The sequence below is a fragment of the Salvelinus namaycush genome, chromosome 27 (assembly GCF_016432855.1).
Source record: "Salvelinus namaycush isolate Seneca chromosome 27, SaNama_1.0, whole genome shotgun sequence".
NCBI lineage: Eukaryota > Metazoa > Chordata > Actinopteri > Salmoniformes > Salmonidae > Salvelinus > Salvelinus namaycush.
In genome coordinates this window covers 38,289,747-38,311,281 of record NC_052333.1, presented here as the reverse complement: position 1 = coordinate 38,311,281, position 21,535 = coordinate 38,289,747, and the positions used below count along the sequence as shown (strand labels likewise).

Below are 21,535 nucleotides of genomic sequence, written 5' to 3'. Positions count from 1 at the left end.
TAATGACTATATGCTGTCTTCTTATACATGTACTACCTAATAGGATTTTCTTTTATTTTGTGTATGTGTGAGTTAACTTTTGTTTTGTCCTCTAAATTGGCCATCCCATTCAACAGTACAATGAATGTCATTGTTTGTATTGCTGTCTTTTTTATTTTATTTTTATTGGAAAATAATAAACATATTATAAAAAAAAAAAAAAAAGATTAATTGTCAGATTCAACAGAAGATTTCTTTGTTTCTTGGGACCTAGAACAAGCATCTCTGTTTTGTCCGAGTTTAAAAGTAGAAAGTTTGCAACCATCCACTTCCTTATGTCTGAAACACTCATTGAAATGTACAGCTGTGTGTCATCCGCATAGCAGTGAAAGTTAACATTATGTTTTCGAATGACATCCCCAAGAGGTAAAATATATAGTGAAAACAATAGTGGTCCTAAAACGGAACCTTGAGGAACACCAAAATGTACAGTTGATTTGTCAGAGGACAAACCATTCACAGAGAAAAACGGATATCTTTCCGACAGATAAGATCTAAACCAGGCCAGAACTTTGTCCGTGTAGACCAATTTGGGTTTCCAATCTCTCCAAAAGAATGTGGTGATCGATGGTATCAAAAGCAGCACTAAGGTGTAGGAGCACGAGGACAGATGCATAGCCTCGGTCTGACGCCATTAAAAGGTAATTTACCACCTTTACAAGTGCAGTCTCAGTGCTATGATGGGGTCTAAAACCAGACTGAAGCATTTCATATACATTATTTATCTTCAGGAAGGCAGTGAGTTGCTGCACAACAGCTTTTTCAAAAAAAATTGAGAGGAATGGAAGATTCGATATAGGCCGATAGTTTTTTATATTTTTTGGGTCAAGGATTGGCTTTTTCAAGAGAGGCTTTATTACTGCCACTTTTAGTGAGTTTGGTACACATCCGGTGGATAGAGAGACGTTTATTATGTTCAACATAGGAGGGCCAAGCACATGTAGCAGCTCTTTCAGTAGTTTAGTTGGAATAGGGTCCAGTATGCAGCTTGAAGGTTTAGAAGCCATGATTATTTTCATCATTGTGCCAAGAGATATAGTACTAAAACACTTGAGTGTCTCTCTTGATCCTCTAGGTCCTGGCAGAGTTGTGCAGATTCAGGACAACTGAGGTTTGGAGGAACACGCAGATTTAAAGAGGAGTCTTTAATTTGCTTTCTAATGATCATGATCTTTTCCTCAAAGAAGTTAATGAATGTATTACTGCTGAAGTGAAAGCCATCCTCACTTGGGGAATGCTGCTTTTTAGTTAGCTTTGCGACAGTATCAAAAATACATTTCGGATTGTTTTTATTTTCCTCAATTAAGTTGGAAAAATAGGATGATCGAGCAGCAGTGAGGGCTCTTCGATACTGCACGGTACTGTCTTTCCAAGCTAGTCAGAAGACTTCCAGTTTGGTGTGGCGCCATTTCCGTTCCAATTTTCTGGAAGCATGCTTCAGAGCTCGGGTATTTTCTGTATACCAGGGAGCTAGTTTCTTATGACAAATATTTTTAGTTTTTAGGGGTGCAACTGCATCTAGGATATTGCGCAAGGTTAAATTGAGTTCCTCAGTTAGGTGGTTAGCTGATTTTTGTCCCCTGACGTCCTTGGGTAGGCAGAGGGAGTCTGGAAGGGCATCAAGGAATCTTTGAGTTGTCTGAGAATTTATAGCACGACTTTTGATGCTCCTTGGTTGGGGTCTGAGCAGATTATTTGTTGCGATTGCAAACGTAATAAAATGGTGGTCCTATAGTCCAGGATTATGAGGAAAAACATTAAGATCCACAACATTTGTTCCATGGGACAAAACTAGGTCCAGAGTATGACTGTGACAGTGAGCAGGTCCAGAGATATGTTGGACAAAACCCACTGAGTCGATGATGGCTCCGAAAGCCTTTTGGAGTGGGTCTGTGGACTTTTCCATGTGAATATTAAAATCACCAAAAATTATAATATTATCTGCTATGACTACAAGGTCCGATAGGAATTCAGGGAACTCAGTGAGGAATGCTGTATATGGCCCAGGAGGCCTGTAAACAGTAGCTATAAAAAGTGATTGAGTAGGCTGCATAGATTTCATGACTAGAAGCTCAAAAGACGAAAACATCGTTTTTTTTGGTGTAAATTGTAAATATCGTAAATGTTAGCAACACCTCTGCCTTTGCGGGATGCACGCGGGATATGGTCACTAGTGTAACCAGGAGGTGAGGCCTCATTTAACACAGTAAATTCATCAGGCTTAAGCCATGTTTCAGTCAGGCCAATCACAGCCTGCTGGCTAACAGCCTGCTGCCTGGCCTGCACCCTATTTCATTGTGGAGCTAGAGGAGTTAGAGCCCTGTCTATGTTGGTAGATAAGATGAGAGCACCCCTGCAGCTAGGATGGAGTCCGTCACTCCTCAACAGGCCAGGCTTGGTACTGTTTGTGGGTGAGTCCCAGAGAGGGCCAATTATCTACAAATTCTATATTTTGGGAGGGGCAGAAAACAGTTTTCAACCAGCGATTGAGTTGTGAGACTCTGATGTAGAGCTTATCACTCCCCCTAACTGGGAGGGGGCCAGAGACAATTACTCGATGCCGACACATCTTTCTAGCTGATTTACAGGCTGAAGCTATGTTGCGCTTGGTGACCTCTGACTGTTTCATCCTAACAAGGTCTCTGAGCAAGTGACGTCACCAATTGAAACGCTATTAGCGCGCACCACACTAACTAGCTAGCCATTTCACACCGGTTACACATTCCTCTTGTCCAGTTGGATAAAGGCAGTGTGTAGTGCAATGGTGATTGCGTCGTCCTTGGGTCTATCGGGGCGGTAGGCAAATTAGATATGTTCGAGTGTTTCTGGGAGGGAGGAGGTGATGTGGTCTTTGAATAGCATCTCGAAGCACTTCATGATGACGGAAGAGAGTGTTACGGGTCGGTAGTCATTCAGTTCAATTACTTTCTCTTTCTTGGGCACGGGGATGATAGTGGACATCTTGAAGCAGGTGGGGATAAAGGCCTGAGCTAGACAGAGATTGAACATGTCTGAAAACACAACAGCTAGCTGCTCTGCACATGCTCATTATTGCATGCTAAATGTTTCTGATCCGTGTTAGATGAGCAAATGAATAAACGAGCTATGCCACCTCCACTTATTTGCCCCAGCCAGAAACCAATTAACCAAATAGCCTATACCAGGGGAAGGAAACCCTGTTCCTGGAGTGCCGCAGGTACTGCAGAGTTTTGTTCCTTCTAGGCACCACACCAGGCCAACTAAACTAATTGATCAGTTCAGTGATTGATTATCAGACAAGTAAGTGAAGTCAGAGGCTTTCAGTCGGGAATAGGCCTATGCTACTAAGCGTCTGCAAGTGAAGAGCAAAAGAATCCAGTTGTTAATAAACTACATCAAATGCTGGCAAAATGTTCTAATAAATGAGCCAACTAGACAAGATGATCATGAGCTGCACTCACCTCAAGTTAGCTAACATTTTCCCAACCTAATTGTAGCCGAACCAATATCCAAACGGAGATTTGGTGAAAACCAAAATCTGTCATTGATGGATATAGCAAGACGAGTCCCCACGCTTGTCTCAAAGCAGCACGATGTCGCTGTCGCAAACAAAACGTTGCTGAAATGATCATCTAGTGGCGGGCTATGCGAAGAAATGAGCGAAGTGATATGCCTCACAAAGTGAAGGACTGCCAGGAGGATGGTAACAGGGTGCTGCCTAGCAACCATTTAAAAAAAATGTATCATCTTTATTTAACCAGGTAGGCTAGTTGAGAACAAGTTCTCATTTACAACTGCGACCTGGCCAAGCTAAAGCAAAGCAGTGTGACACAAACAACAACAGAGTTACACATGGAATAAACAAACATACAGTCAATAACACAATAGAAAAAGTCTATATACAGTGTGTGCAAAGATAAGGGAGGTAAGGGCGATACATAGGCCATAGTGGCGAAATAATTACAATTTAGCAATTAAACACTGGAGTGATAGATGTGCAGAAGATGAATGTGCAAGTACAGATACTGGGGTGCAAAGGAGAAAAAAATTAAAAATAACAGTATGGGGATGAAGTAGTTGGATGGGCTATTTACAGATGGGCTATGTACAGGTGCAGTGATCTGTGAGCTACTCTGACAGCTGGTGCTTAAAGTTAATGAGGGAGATATCCAGCTTCAGTGATATTTGCAATTCGTTCCAGTCATTGGCAGCAGAGAACTGGAAGGAAAGGCGGCCAAAGGAGGAATTAGCTTTGGGGGTGACCAGTGAAATATACCTGCTGGAGCGCGTGCTATGGGTGGGTGCTGCTATGGTGACCAGTGAGCTGAGATAAGGCGGAGCTTTACCTAGCAAAGACTTCTTGATGACCTGGAGCCAGTGGGTTTGGTGACAAATATGTAGCGAGGGCCAGCCAACGAGAGCATACAGGTCGCAGTGGTGGATAGTATATGGGGCAATGGGGACAAAACGGATGGCACTGTGATAGACTGCGTCCAATTTGCTGAGTAGAGTGTTGGAGGCTATTTTGTAAATGACATCGCCGGAGTCGAGGATCGGTAGGATAGTCAGTTTTACGAGGGTATGTTTGGCAGCATGACTGAAGGATGTTTTGTTGAAAATAGGAAGCCGCTTCTAGATTTAATTTTAGATTGGAGATGCTTAATGTGAGTATGGAAGGAGTGTTTACAGTCTAACCAGACACCTAGGTATTTGTAGTCCACATATTCTAAGTCAGAACCGTCCAGAGTAGTGCTACAGCCTCCAGTATTTTTGCTGCAGTAGTTTATGTGTCGGGGGGCTAGGGTCAATCTGTTATATCTGGAGTACTTCTCCTCTCTTATCCGGTGTCCTTTGTGAATTTAAGTATGCTCTCTCTAATTCTCTCTTTCTCTCTCTCGGAGGACCTGAGCCCTAGGACCATGCCTCAGGACTCCCTGGCATGATGACTCCTTGCTATCCCCAGTCCACCTGGCCATGCTGCTGCTCCAGTTTCAACTGTTCTGCCTGCGGCTATGGAACCCTGACCTGTTCTCCGGACGTGCTACCTGTCCCAGACCTGCTGTTTTCAACTCTCTAGAGACAGCAGGAGCGGTAGAGATACTCTTAATGATCGGCTATGAAAAGCCAACTGACATTTACTCCTGAGGTGCTGACTTGTTGCACCCTCGACAACTACTGTGATTATTATTATTTGACCATGCTGGTCATTTATGAACATTTGAACATCTTGGCCATGTTCTGTTATAATCTCCACCCGGCACAGCCAGAAGAGGACTGGCCACACCTCATAGCCTGGTTCCTCTCTAGGTTTCTTCCTAGGTTTTTTCCTTGGGAGCTTTTCCTAGCCACCGTGCTTCTACACCTGCATTGCTTGCTGTTTGGGGTTTTAGGCTGGGTTTCTGTACAGCACTTTGAGATATCAGCTGATGTAAGAAGGGCTATATAAATACATTTGATTTGATTTGATTTAGTGATGCTGAACGGAAGGGTCGGTTGAAAAGCATGCATTTAGTTTTACTTGCATTTAAGGGGAGTTGGAGGTCACGGAAGGAGAGTTGTATGGCATTGAAGCTCGTCTAGAGGTTAATTAACGCAGTGTCCAAAGAAGGGCCAAAAGTATACAGAATGGTATCGTCTGCGTAAAGGTGGATCAGAGAATCACCAGTAGCAAGAGCGAGCGACATTATTGATGTATACAGAGAAAAGAGTCAGCCCAAGAATTGAACCCTGTGGCACCCCCATAGGGACTGCCAGAGGTCCGGACAACAGGCCCTCCGATTTGACACACTGAACTCGATTAGAGAAGTAGTTGGTGAACCAGGCAAGGCAGTCATTTGAGAAACCAAGGCTGTTGAGTCTGCCGAAAAGAATACAGTGACTGACAGAGTCGAAAGCCTTGGCCAGGTCTATGAATACGGCTGCACAGTATTGTCTCTTATCGATGGAGGTTATGATATTGTTTAGGACCTTGAGCATGGCTGAGGTGCATCCATGACCAGCTCGGAAACCAAATTGCATAGCGGAGAAGGTACAGTGGGATTCGAAATGGTCGGTGATCTGTTTGTTAACTTGGCTTTCGAAGACCTTAGAAAGGCAGGGTAGGATAGATATAGGTCTGTAGCAGTTTGGGTCTAGAGTGTCTCCCCCTTTGAAGAGGGAGATGACCGCTGCAGCTTACCAATCTTTGGGGATCTCAGACAAAACAAAAGAGAGGTTGAACAGGCTAGTGATAGGGGTTGCAACAATTTCGGCAGATCATTTTAGAAAGAGAGGGTCCAGATTGTCTAGCCCGGCTGATGTGTAGGGGTCCAGATTTTGCAGCGCTTTCAGATTATCAGCTGTCTGGATTTGGGTGAAGGAGAAATTGGGGAGGCTTGGGCAAGTTGCTGCGGGGTTGCAGGGCTGTTGACCAGGGTAGGGGTGGCCAGGTGGAAAGTATGGCCAGCCGTAGAAAAATGCTTATTGACAGTGTTTCCTAGCCTCAGTGCAGTGGGCAGCTGGGAGGAGGTGCTCTTATTCTCCATGGATTTAACAGTGTCTGTCACGCCCTGACCATAGAGAGCCCTAGGTTCTCTATGGTATAGTAGTTCAGGGCGTGACTAGGGGGTGTTCTAGGTTATATATTTCTATGTTGGTGCTCTTGGTATGCTTCCCAATAAGAGGCAGCTGATGTTCGTTGTCTCTAATTGGGGATCATACTTAAGGGTTCCCTGTTCCCATCTGCTTTGTGGGATATTGTTTTGAGTTAGTGCATGTAGCACCTCTGAAGTCATGGTTCGTTGTTTGTTTCTTTTTGTTTGGAATTTTCGTCTAAATTAATATGTGGAACTTTAATCACGCTGCGCCTTGGTCCATCTCTCCACCCAACCGTGACAGTGTCCCAGAACTTTTTGGAGTTTGTGCTGCAGGATGCAAATTTCTGTTTGAAAAATCTAGCTTTTGCTTTCCTAACTGCCTTTGTATATTGGTTCCTAACTTCCCTGAAAAGTTGCTTATCACGGGGGCTATTCGATGCTAATGCAGTACGCCTCAGGATGTTTTTGTGCTGGTCAAGGGCAGTCAGGTCTGGAGTGAACCAGGATTTTTTTTTTGAATGGGGCATGCTTATATAAGATTGTGAGGTAAGCACTTTTAAAGAATAATCAGGCATCCTCTACTGACGGAATGAGGTCAATATCCTTCCAGGATACCCGGGCCAGGTCAATTAGAAAGGCCTGCTCGCTGAAGTGTTTTAGGGAGCGTTTGACAGTGATGAGGGGTGATCGTTTAACCGCAGACCCGTTACGGACACAAACAATGAGGCAGTGATCGCTCAGATCCTGGTTGAAGACAGCAGAAGTGTATTTGGAGGGCAGGTTGGTTAGGATGATATATGAGGGTGCCTGTGTTTACGGATTTGGGGTTGTACTTGGTAGGTTCATTGATAATTTGTGTGAGATTGAGGGCATCAAGCTTAGATTGTAGGATAGCCGGGGTGTTCTTCTTAGCGCTAGGGGTCAGATTATTATTATTTTTTTTTAATAACGTGCCCAACGTAAACGGCCATTTTCTCTGGCCCAGATCGTAGAATATGCATATAATTCACAGATTAGGATAGAAAACATTCAAGTTTCCAAAACTGTCAAAATATTGTCTGTGAGTATAACAATACTTATTCTGCAAGCGAAAACCTGAGAAAATGTAACCCGGAAGTGATACTTAAAAAAAGAATCTGTGTTCCCTGGCCCGTCTAACCTCCATTTAAAGGGGTATCAACCAGATTCCTTTTCCAATGGCTTCCTCAGGCTGTGACCAGGCTTTAGACATAGTTTCAGGCTTTTATTTTGAAAAATTAGCGAGTTTTTTCAAAAGTAGTCAGGTGTCCTCTGAATATTTCCTGCTAGCGAGAGAGGGGCACCCCATTTTCCTTTAGTCTCTTAATGAATAGGTTATGGTCCGGGTGAAATATTATCGATTATGTTTGTTAAAAACAACCTGAGGATTGTTTATAAAAAACATTTGACATGTTTCTACGACCATTACGGATACTTTTTGGAATTTGTCGAACGGAACACGGCTTTGATTTTCTGAACATAATTCGCAACCCAAATGACGTTTTTTGTGATAAACAAAAATAACATTTGTTGTCTAACTGGGAGTCTCGTGAGTGGAAACATCCGAAGATTATCAAAGGTAAGCGATTAATTTCATTGGTTTTCTGACTTTCGTGACCATGCTAATTTGGGGCTCGCTGTTGTAGCATTGAAAGCTACACTCACAAAAGCTTGGATTTCTTTAGCTGTAAAACATATTTTCAAAATCTGACACGATAGGTGGATTAACAACAAGCTAAAGCTGTGTTTTGGTATATTTCACTTGTGATTGCATGATTATAAATATTTTTTGTAATATTTTTGCATTTGGCGCCCTGCAATTCTAGCGGTTGTTTAGGAAAGGGATCCGTACGGGATCCGTAGCGCAGAGAAGTTAACACCTTTTCTTACATCTGGACACACTCACGTTCAAAATAAGAAGCCAGTTAGATAGTGCTATACTACTTCTAGTCTTCTCATCAGCAAAACATCTAATTTGCAACATGCAAAGATGTCACTGTCTGCACCAATGGTAATGATTGTCATGGCAACATTGTAAAACGGCTGTCATAATACTCTATTGGCAGAAGCACCAAATTCACCAAATTATTTTCTTTGTGATAATGCAATGATTTATATATATATATATATATATATATATATATATATATATATATATATATATACACACTAGATCCGACAGGAAGCATGGCTTCACGAGTTGTAAAACCCTTATCACATAAGACCTAAAGTAAACTATTGTTTATTATTCATGAAGGTTGCCATTTAAGGAAAATTCAAAACCCTTTAAGTGCAACTATTGCCTTGGCTTAAGCAGGCTAAACATAGGTTCTTCCTTTTACAAACCAGCGCTCATGGGCGAGGTTTTAAGCTTCATTACCCACCAAATACCTGTCATCAAAGTTCCCCTTCTCCGAAGACATCAGTAAATGCACTAGCTAAATAAATATTGCTTTTAAAAACAGTCCGGCAATTGGTTTATTGGATCAAGCCAGTTATAGAAGCGCTGGTCCCTCTGCTGTGTGTATTCTGTGTCCATTTAGTTATAACCACGGCCAAGATAAAAGTAACATAATAGATTTGCTACTACAAAATGAAATTTAAAGTGATGCCCATAATTGATGAACTATTTTGGCCTGATCGGCAATGTTAAACCACATTTTAAGAACAACAAGAGTGGATTTGCAATTTTACGCTTCGCCGAAGAGCTATACTTCTTGCACGGTCATTATTTATGTGATTTCATTATGTAACATATAATGTAGCCACATGATTGTCAGCCAATCTGAGTCAGTCGCAATATTTATAGAGAGCAATATTCACCTAGAGTGTTTTTACTTCAGTGTTTAGAAAATATGATTTTATTGCAAATAGTGCTTCATTAAATACTATTCACATGTATTTGTTTTGTACTGAACATTCCTCAATTGATCAACTGTTGTTTTCACACTGAAATACTAGTATTTTGCTCAGCGATGACTCACCTCAGACTAACCTGCTCTTACCTACTTATAACAATTGCAATTGCACATACACCATTAACAAAACAAATAAGCATAGTAAAGGCAGCCAGTAGTTGGAGGAAAAGGCATTAGCAAATGTTAGCTAGCTAGCAACCACTTCAAAGCTTGGGGCTGTCCAATACCAAATACAGTATATTGACATACAGTACCTGTCAAACGTTTGGACACACCTACTCATTCATTCTACTCATTCATTATATTTTCTAGTGACATGGATTATCGACCTCTGCCTGGACCTGGACATGCCAATTGCCGGACCCCTGTTTTGTAATAAACAGCTGAGATTCGAACTGTCTGCCTCCTGTGTCGGCATCTGGGTCTGATCCTGAGTCGTGTTAATTTGTGGAATTTCTTTCTTAATGTGTTTGAGCCAATAAGTTGTGTTGTGACAAGGTAGGGGTGGTATATAGAAGATAGCCCTGTTTGGTAAAATAACACGTCCATATCATGTCAAGAACATCTCAAGTAAGCAAAGAGAAATGACAGTCCATCATTAATTTAAGACATGAAGGTCAGTCAATGTGGAAACATTTCTGAATTTTGAATGTTTATTCAAGTGCATTCACAAAAACCATCAAGCGCTATGATGAAACTGGCTCTCATGAGGACCACCACAGGAAAGGAAGACCCAGAGTTACCTCTGCTGCAGAGGATAAGTTCACTGCACCTCAGATAGCAGCCCAAATAAATGCTTCACAGAGTTCAAGTAACAGACACATCTCAACATCAACCGTAGGCACGGTGTTGTTTGGGTGGAAAGATGTATTGGGTTTTCGCCCGACATATCGTTTTGCGTTCATGCCAAAAAGTAACATTTTGGTCTCATTTGACCACAGCACCTTTTACCACTTGGCCTCTGAATCTACAATGTGGTTTTTGTCAAATCTCAAATGAGACTTGAAGTGTATTTTTATGAGTAGTGTTTTTTTTCTTGCCACACTCCCATAGAGGCCAGATTTGTGGAGCGCTTGTGATATTGTGGTCACATGCACACATTGACCAGTCTTTGCCATAAAGGCCTGAAGATCCTTCAAATTCACCATTGGCTTCTTGGTAGGCTCTCTGATCAGTCTCCTCCTTGCCTGGTCATCCAGTTTGGAGGGACGCCTTATTCTGTGCAGGGTCTGGGTGGTGCCATAAGTCTTCCACTTCTTAATGGTCTTAATTGTGCTCCGAGGGATATACAAAGCCTTTGAAATATTTTTATATCCATCCCGACTTGTGCCTTTCCCCAACTTTATCTCGTAGATCTTTTGACGGTACATTTCCGCCCATAGTGGATTCTTTGCTTTGAATTGAACTACAATATTACATTTATTTGGAATGGCAAGCCAGACAAAATTAAAATGGCATTTTTATATAATGAATATGAATTCATGGAGCAGAAATTATTAAATATTAATGTCATGAACGTCGTAGTGAGGAAACCAAGGCGCAGCGTGATTAGAATACATTCTTCCTTTTAATAATGAAGAACACTTAACAAACAATACAACATAACAAAACGAACGTGACCGCTATAACACTGAGTGCAAACATGCAACATCACAGACAATCACCCACAAACCAAACTGGAAAATGGCAACCTAAATAGGATCCCCAATCAGAGACAAATATAAACAGCTGCCTCTGATTGGGAACCAATCTAGGCCACCATAGACCTACATAATGCCTAGACTACACACACACACCTAGACATACCAAAACCCTAGACAAGACAAAAACACACATACCACCCTCGTCACACCCTGACCTAACCAAAATAATAAAGAAAACAAAGATAACTAAGGTCAGGGCATGTCACGATCTTCTTCTGGTGAATGAGTGGACCAAGGCGCAGCGTGTTACGAATACATCTTCCTTTTTATTGAGAGAAGATGAACACGAAACGAAACACTTTTACAAACTAACAAAAAACAACAAACGACCGTGAAGCTACAAAACGAAAGTGCAGACACAAGCTACTAACATTTAGACATAGACAAAATAAAGGAAATCAGGTCAGGAACGTGACAGCGCATGACAATTAAAGCATTAGACCTCTCACCAAAGGCATCAGTCACACAACAGTTATACAAAAGTTATACTTGGATCTCTAGTAAATAGTAAGAATGTCTCACCCCATGTTCAAGAATGGCATTTTTCCCTTTATTCAGATTACAACGGCTCACTTTCGGTTATTTGAAAAATAAATATCATTTATATACATATCATTATTTTTATACATATACATATCATTATTTTTTTAAACAAGCCTTAGAAAGTTGGTTGAAATGTCAGTTTAATCCACCTGAAAAGACAGAACAAATAATACAGCAAATATTGTGGTTAAACTCAAATATACTACTTGATAAAATGTTTAAAAAAGGTATAATTTTTGCAAATGATATCATGAATGATATGGAAATGTCTGCTCTACCCAAAATTACAACCAACTAATTGCAGCATTACCACAAAAATGGAAGAGGCAAGTGGAAGGGGGAAAAGGTAAGGAACTTGTCTGTTGGCCCTGCATTAAAGACCAAAAATGGTTAAAGATAATTGTGATAAATATTGTCACGACTTCTTCCGAAGTCGGTTCCTCTCCTTGTTCGGGTGGTGTTCGGCGGTCGACGTCACCGGTCTTCTAGCCATCCGTTTTTCATTTTCCATTTGTTTTGTCTTGTTTTCCCACACACCTGGTTTTCATTCCCTCATTACGTGTTGTGTATTTAACCCTCTGTTCCCCCCATGTCTTTGTGCGGAATTGTTTGTTGTAAGTGCTTGTGCACATTGTTGTACCCATACTTTGTTATTCTGGATGCCGGTGGTTTTGGTTTTGTATATTAAACTGCTCCGGTTATTACCCAGTTCTGCTCTCCTGTGTCTGACTTCTCTGCCACCAGTTACGCACCCCTTACAGAATTCCGCACCGAATCTATGGAGTCAGCAGGAGCAGGTGCCCCTGGTATGGGGGTCGAGGAGCGCATCCAGTGATGCTCCACCATCTCGGCGCCGCTATGGACCGCGTCGTCCAAGCTATGGACCGCTGGGAGAGATGGGGAGTTCCTCCGGCACCTCCAACAGCACAACAGGGGCCTCCACTACTCGCTTATTTGGCACAGCTGCACCCGACCGAAAAATTGACAGCTGTGCCAAATAAATTGCAAAATAGTTGGGAAGAGATTTTCGATGTAACCGATTCCATGGCACATGGTTTATGAATTGACAAGCAAAACGACGCCAGATTCAGAACTTTGAATTTTTCAATTTAAATGATTATACAAAATTCTTGCAAACCAATAGAATGTTACATATATGGGGATACAATCTTCCCAGCTCTGCAGATTTTGCTGTGAGGAGGCAGAGTCATTAGATCATTTATTTTGCTACTGTCCATATGTAGCTCGTTTTTGGTCACAGGTCCAGGAATGGCTGAAGAATTGCAACAATTACCCAGATTGCAATACTGGGTGTTTTGAAAGTCATAGTCATCTTTTAGTTATCTTTTAAAGTTAAAGTTATCTTTAATTTACAATCTGTAGAAGCTATGAGAATAGAAAGGTTCAGTACTTTTGTGAAGCATCACAGCACAGTTGAAAAATATATGGGAAATAGAAATCCAAATGGATGGTGTTAAGAGATAGATGGGAGGGGTTGAATGGATCTGAAGGGTGGGACTGATAACAACAAGATAACCAATGTAAAACATACGGGGTCTGTAAAATGTATATAGGTTCAGAAATGTTATGAAATAGCACAGTTACAAATAGAAATCAAACTGGATGGACATCAGAAATAGAGTAAGGACTAAAAAACAAACAAAATATATATATTGTAAATAGATTGTGTCTGTAAAAAGTGTATATAGTATGTATTAACTGAAGGTAAAAGCCTAAGTGTTATTGCTTATTAGTTTACTCCAATTGGGGGAGGGGTGGTAGGGTTTGCGGGGAATAATAAAGGTAGATTCTAAAAAAAGTGTGTATGTGTATATGTATGAATGTTTATGTATATACTACATATATTATAATACATCAGTTTTCTGCATGGGGTATGAAACCTTTACTTCCTTGTAGTTAAATTAAATGTAAAATGTTAGGCCTATTAGTTTCTCTGTTCATATTTACAGAGTCAATGCAGATAAACTTCTATAAACAGTAGATTAACTGCCTGAGGAAACGTATTCATCGGGACACTCATCAGGAGTCTATTAGCATGGAACATCGTCACTCCCCTTGCCCTGCCCAACCCAACCTTGTTAAATTTCTGTTCTCTACATGACTAATTGAACACCCCCAGTCTGTGTCATAGTCTGTCACACAGTGCTAATGTCGAGTGGAATCATTAACAGATGGTCCTGCATTAGGTCAAAAAGGACAACAAATATTATTGTCCTATTTTGGGGGTGACACAGTCTCCATCAATAAATGACGTCAAGGGTTGTAATTGGGTTTAGGAAGACACTTCCATCTATCTGCGGGAGTGGACTTCTGTCCTCTAAGCTCTTATATAAGTATGAGTAATCTGGCATCATATGGTCAAAGAAATATAACAAAGTTATCTTTATACTTCTGAGACTTCTGGGAGTATTTTTAATGACATGAATCCGCCAATTGCAATGCCTCTCGTATGACTTGAATGTTTTAAATAGATATTTAATTTGTCTATCCCAAGAAAGACGGCGAGAAAGGGATAATGTAATTCCTTCCCTCACTCTGAAGAACACTGAAAAACGGCTCTTAAAAGAGGCGGAAAACCTTCATCACGAAAATATTTCCCTCCAAAAAAAATCAGCACTGAGCAAAATTCAGGTTTGCTGAGCGCAATTTTCAGCATTGTGAAGATTTGTGCAACTTCCAGCTCGCGTTTACTGTAAACACTGAGGCTGTACCGGCTTTAAGTTACAGTTTAGCAGTGGTTAAGTAGACTACTGTGGCTATTTGATCATAATGTAGGCCTACCAGAGTACCTACCATCAATAACAATGGAGAAAATGCATCCCATTACATTTTAACATGGAAATAGCTTTTCAATCATTTGGCCTACAGTAGCAGCCAATGTGTGGTGTTCAATGTTGACCTTCATTCCATGAGACTTTTATCAAAAAAACATGCAGGGCTTGACATTAACCTGCTTATCCACTTGTCCTTCAGATAAGGAGGTGACTGAAAATGTTGTTGTGTTTGATGGAAGAAACCACTTTACAAAATAAAATGTATTATTATTCCCATACCATTATTACAGAGAATCAGACAAATTGTGCTACCCTCTGCCTATTTACTACTTAGCTTATTCAAGCCTGTCTCAAAATACAACACTGACCCTTTAAGACAAAAAAAGCTCTTTACCTAGAAATGCACACCTTTTGTGCTCTTGTAGGAAGCAATCACTCCCCTATTGCTGACTACAAATGATCTATAACTGGGCTAATAACTCACTAACTACAAAAGGATATGAACAAAATGTGCAGACATAGCCACATGCAGCTCTGGCTCTGATTTCAAAACAAGCACATCTACTCATGCCCACAGCTGTAAACACAGTCCAGTTCAAACCAGATGGCACAGCTCCATATATGGCAATGGTCTATTTGCATATAGGCCTACTCCTACTGTCACGAATCCCGCTTCCTGAGTCTGTGTTTGCCTGTGTTTCTGTCCTGGAGTGTGTTTCCGGTGTCCTGGAACGCACCCTGTCTGGTTGCCGGGCGAATTAGCTTGTTGGGAGATTGATGTTCACCCGCACCTGTATCCCATCAGTAATCTGCACACCTGTCCTGATCATCACCTCTTCCCTTCAAAAGCTCTGACCTGACATCCATTCCCTGCCGGATCGTTAGCCATGAATAGTATGTGGTGCCATAGTATCAGACTCCAGTTGGATAGTATTTGTTTTGTTATTTTTGTTTACGTATTGCTTGCCTTGAACTTACCTCCGTTTGTTTTGCCTTCAGTTACTCACCCGGATCATTCACCCCATTCCCGCCTGGTCGACGGAGGATTCCGCTACTCCATTGGATTCACCTATTTACTCCCATCAATTCACCACCGATGCCCGCTACGCCACCCGGATCTATCTACCCATTCACATTTTCTTGTAAATAAATACTCACCTTCTTCCTACGCTCCTTGTCCTGGTCTGCTTCTGGGTTCAATTTTGAAGGTCCGTGACAGAACGATCCGGCCAAGGATGAACCCAGCGGACCTGGACTCCGTTTGCCATGCCATTACCCAGCAGGGGAAGACATTGGGACAACACAATACGGCGCTACAGGAGATAGCGAGTTCAATCCAGAACTTATCTGCTAGCTTGACACAAATCCAGGATCAGCTCAGTTTGCCGGCGATTCATTCACCACCTGTTTCACCCATCTCACCTGCCGTGTCTGGAGAGGTTTCATTCCGTGAACCCAAGGTACCGACGCCTGATAAATATGAAGGGGATTTGGGAAGATGCCGTTCGTTTCTTATGCAGTGTGGGTTAGTGTTTGATCTACAGCCCCATTCTTACGCCACTAACAAGGCTAGGATAGCCTTTGTTATTGAACTGCTGCGTGGAAGAGCTCTGGAATGGGCTTCAGCCATTTGGGAACGACAGGGAACCTGCACGGCTTCATATCAGGAGTTCACGGGAGAGATGAGAAAGCTTTTTGATCATCCAGTCCGAGGTAAGGACGCAGCTAAACGTTTGTTCTCTCTTCGCCAAGGAGCTCGCAGTGTGGCAGATTTTATGATCGAGTTCAGGACATTGGCTGTGGAGAGTGGTTGGAATGAGGAGTCACTACAAGCGGTTTTTTACAAGGGGTTGTCGGAGGAACTTAAGGACGAGCTGATATCTTATCCAGAGCCTAGTGACCTAGACAGCTTGGTCACTTTATCTATTCGGGTAGATAATAGAGTCCGAGAGAGAAGGAGGGAGAAGCAGTGGGGCCCATCCAATCAATCAGCAACTCGGTTACCATTCGGTTCAGGAAGTGAACCAGAACGTATTGATCGTTATTCTCCACACGGAATTAGTGGAGGGGTCTTGCCACCAGATTCTGAACCAATGCAAGTGGGGCGACACGGGCTAACTAAGGAGGAGCGCCAACGTAGACGTGAGACCAATAGCTGTTTCTACTGTGGTAGCTCGGGACATTACATCTCCGTTTGTCCACAGCGCCCGTTAAACTGCCCGGCTCGCTAGTTTTGGGAGGAATTTTAGCGAGCCAGTTTCAATCTCTCAAGGATCTTGTCAGACCCCGTTTTCCTGCGACCCTTATGAATAAGGATCAGAGCTTAGACATGAACGCTTTTATCGATTCAGGTGCCGATGGCAGCTTTATGGATGCCGACTTGGTGGAACAGCTGGGGCTTTCCAAGGAGCAATTGCCGGAAGCCATTGAAGCAACCACTCTGAACGGCAGTAGTCTGGCACGGATCACTATGAGGACTGAACCGGTTAAGATGTTGGTGTCGGGGAATCATTCAGAGTTTTATCTCCTTCTTCATTCTGTCCTCGCCCCATGTTCCTCTGGTTCTTGGTTACACCTGGCTGAAGGAACACAATCCCTCGTTTGATTGGGTGACGGGTAAGGTAACTAGTTGGCGCATTGAGTGTCATGCTAACTGCCTTAGGACTGCCTGTTCTCCTGCTGTTTCCAGTCAGGTCAGTGACTCTGCTCCTCCTGATTTGTCCCTGGTTCCAGAAACATATCACGAGTTGGGTGAAGTATTCAGTAAACAAAAGGCTCTGTCCCTTCCTCCAGCCCGGTACAAGATTGCAGCTCCAGAGATTCCTGGGGTTTGCGAATTTTTATCGGAGGTTTATCCGTGATTACAGCCGGGTGGCCGCCCCTTTAACTGCCCTGACGTCTTGCACCAGAAAGTTCTGTTGGACTCCTGAGGCAGACCGAGCATTTCTGGACTTGAAGAGCCGATTCACCAACGCCCCGATTCTCTCTCAACCTGACACTTCCCGTCAGTTCGTTGTGGAAGTGGATGCTTCTGATGTGGGGGTGGGCGCCATCCTGTCCCAGCGTAGCTCCACTGACGGTAAACGCCATCCCTGCGCTTTCTACTCTTGTCGTCTTTCTCCAGCTGAAAGAAACTACGATGTGGGTAACCGGGAGCTTCTCGCTGTGAAGCTTGCCTTGGAGGAGTGGCGTCACTGGTTGGAGGGAGCGGAGCAACCGTTTGTGGTCTGGACTGACCACAAGAATCTGGCTTACGTGCAATCGGCTAAACGTCTCAACGCCCGTCAGGCCAGGTGGGCTTTGTTTTTTGGACGTTTCAATTTTTCCCTGACGTTCCGACCTGGGTCGAAGAACGGGAAGGCGGACGCCCTGTCCCGGATGTTCTCTAAGACGGAGGAGAGTGGGGCCAAGACTGAGACGATTCTTCCCCAGAATGTTGTCGTGGGAGCCGTTACATGGAGGATAGAGGAGGATGTGATGGCGGCCCTTCGGACGCAGCCCGGGCCCGGTAACGGTCCACCCGGTCGGTTGTTCGTACCCGAGTCGGTCCGTTCTGCTGTCCTTCAGTGGTCCCACGCCAGCAAGATAGCTTGTCACCCTGGCGTTGCTCGGACTATGGCGCTTCTGCGCAGACGATTTTGGTGGCCTGCTATGGGAGAAGATACCCGGAGGTTTGTTGCCGCTTGTCCTGTTTGTGCGCAGAATAAGAGTACCAATCGGCCCAGCTCTGGGCTTCTTCACCCTCTTCCTATTCCCCGGCGACCTTGGTCGCATCTGGCCCTGGACTTTGTCACGGGGTTGCCCCCTTCTGATGGTAACACGGTTATTCTGACCATTGTGGACAGATTCAGCAAGTTTGCTCATTTTGTTCCCCTCTCCAAGCTGCCTTCTGCCACTGAGACGTCCGAGATCCTGGTTAGGGAGGTTTTCAGGGTCCACGGGTTGCCCTGTGACATTGTTTCTGACCGTGGTCCTCAGTTTACCTCTGCTGTCTGGAGATCCTTCTGTTTGGCCATTGGAGCTACAGTCAGTCTCACTTCTGGATTTCACCCTCAATCTAATGGTCAGGCGGAGAGAGCCAACCAGAAGATGGAGTCCACGCTGCGCTGTCTTGTTTCCTCTGATCCCACCTCTTGGTCCTCTCAATTACCCTGGGTCGAGTATGCCCATAATACTCTCCCTTCATCTGCTACTGGGATGTCTCCCTTCCAGTGCCTGTACGGTTACCAACCTCCTTTGTTTCCTTCTCAGGAGAGAGATCTCTCGGTTCCCTCTGTCCAGACCCACATTCGTCGTTGCCACCGGACCTGGCATCGGGCCAGGAAGGCTCTCCTTAGGGTTTCTGACCGGTATCAGATCCAGGCGAATCGTCGCCGTATTCCTGCCCCAGCTTATACGGTCGGAGATAAGGTTTGGTTGGCTACACGGGATCTTCCTCTACGGACTGAGTCGAGGAAATTGTCACCGAAGTTCATTGGTCCGTTTGTAGTGGAGAGAATCATTAATCCTGTTGTGGTTCGACTCAAGTTGCCTGCAACACTTAGAGTACATCCCACCTTTCATGTCTCCTGCCTCAAGCCGGTTCACCTCAGTCCTCTGTTGCCTCCTCCTCCTCGTCCTCCTCCTCCTCGGATGATCGGAGGTGGTCCTGTCTACACGGTGCGCCGCATCATGGACTCCAGACGGCGGGGTCGAGGGTACCAGTATTTAGTGGATTGGGAAGGATATGGGCCAGAGGAGAGGAGTTGGATTCCTCGGCGTCAGATCCTTGATGACAACCTGCTTCGTGACTTCTACCGCCTCCACCCTGGCGCTCCAGGTAGTCCGCCCGGTGGCGTTCGTCGGAGGGGGGGTACTGTCACGAATCCCGCTTCCTGAGTCTGTGTTTGCCTGTGTTTCTGTCCTGGAGTGTGTTTCCGGTGTCCTGGAACGCACCCTGTCTGGTTGCCGGGCGAATTAGCTTGTTGGGAGATTGATGTTCACCCGCACCTGTATCCCATCAGTAATCTGCACACCTGTCCTGATCATCACCTCTTCCCTTCAAAAGCTCTGACCTGACATCCATTCCCTGCCGGATCGTTAGCCATGAATAGTATGTGGTGCCATAGTATCAGACTCCAGTTGGATAGTATTTGTTTTGTTATTTTTGTTTACGTATTGCTTGCCTTGAACTTACCTCCGTTTGTTTTGCCTTCAGTTACTCACCCGGATCATTCACCCCATTCCCGCCTGGTCGACGGAGGATTCCGCTACTCCATTGGATTCACCTATTTACTCCCATCAATTCACCACCGATGCCCGCTACGCCACCCGGATCTATCTACCCATTCACATTTTCTTGTAAATAAATACTCACCTTCTTCCTACGCTCCTTGTCCTGGTCTGCTTCTGGGTTCAATTTTGAAGGTCCGTGACTCCTACTCTAATGCATTCTGCCTACAACAAAATCTCTTGCATAGTTCGTTTTGTTTGGGTATGTTGCATTGAAAGTGGCTAATGTTGCGTTGATTCGATCACAATTGCCACAGTAAAGGGACACGTTGATAGTGTTAACTAACAGGGAAAACTCTAGAAAGTTGAGTGAAATTCAATCTGGTGCTTCTCTGTGTGGGTTGATATTTCTACGCTCTGCATGCGGCAGTCTCGGTCTACTGCTTCGTCGGCACACAGCTTAGATTGAACATTGATCATGACCTGTGTCGAATTATTGCCTTTCAAAGAAGCACAAATGAAAAAGATGATTTGTGGTGGTAGTAAATCGGTCTGCTTAGGATCTGGGCCTCGACTCCGTTGTTCAAACTAAACAGATGTCTTGGAAGTTTTCATCCGTCTATCTGTCTCTATCATATGTGCGCTGTGGAATACCTGACTCCTACAGGTCCTCTCACAGGCCCTCTCACAGTTTGTAAAGCAGTTCCACTCATACTGCTTTCCTCCCCTGCAGCCATCTGCAGTGGAACTGTGCACAAAGTCGACACACTACTGTCCTTGACTTGAAGCGAACGGGTGAGAATCATGATAGGTGTTGAATGCCTGTGAAAGTCTTTGACATTGGTATTGAGTATCTGGGTGATTTGATCAATTAATAGTCTCCCATTTAGATTTGATTGATTCATTTGTTTTTTCCAGTGTCTTGCGTCTTTCAAATGCCCAGCCCATATGGCCGTAGGCCTACTCATATTCACTAAAAAGTCACTATTCTTTCCTTTTCTGATGCTGGCGAGAGAAAAATAATAATTTTATGACCTTCACTGCTGTGTACTTTATCATTGCAAATTCTCATCTAACTCAGGGTTTAGAGTCAGAGGGAAAGTGCCTATTTACAAGCGCTACACTGCCCCCCTCAGGTTCAAATAGTCAGCAACATGCACATCCGTCTGCCCGTAGCCAGCTTTCTGCCTCTCTGAATGGTACCCAGCGCTCTCTCTCTCCCTGTGTCTGTCTCTCTCACACCCACACACGCACTACAGAACACATGCACACTTCACTTGCATGCATGCACACAAGCTTTACACGTATGCACACTTGCACCCAAGCGCACACACAGATCCACACATATTCTCTCATTATAACAATCCCTTCATCATAAAATGCTATAAACCCCATACTGTCATTAAGTCTATCAGCCATTATCTGTGCTTCTCTCCTACTGCGACTGATTCCAAACAACTGTTACTTTAACAAAATAACAACCTGGAAAATACATTTATAACAGCTCGGACAATGGACTGGTACACTTGAAGGGTTTGCTTTAATGCACCCTGCTGATTTTCCCATCAAGGGATATAACAATCCACTTACAAGTTAAGCCACGACTAGATAAAAGTATCACAGACACAACTAGGTCAAAACCGATATGCAGATAGATAATTGTACTAATCTATAAGAAAAGAAAGAAGAAAAAGAAGAAAAGAAAAAGAAGAAAAGGAAGAAGAAAAAGTACCATTGAGTATATCTCAGGAACA

The 21,535-nt window shown here is 43.6% G+C and overlaps 1 protein-coding gene across 1 annotated transcript in view; it reads right to left on the bottom strand.

Moving 5' to 3' along the window:
- The window catches only part of LOC120022410 (adhesion G protein-coupled receptor B1-like), a 197,207-nt gene that overhangs the window by 159,504 nt on the left and 16,168 nt on the right, over positions 1-21,535 (bottom strand). The gene's annotated exons all lie outside the window — the stretch shown is intronic.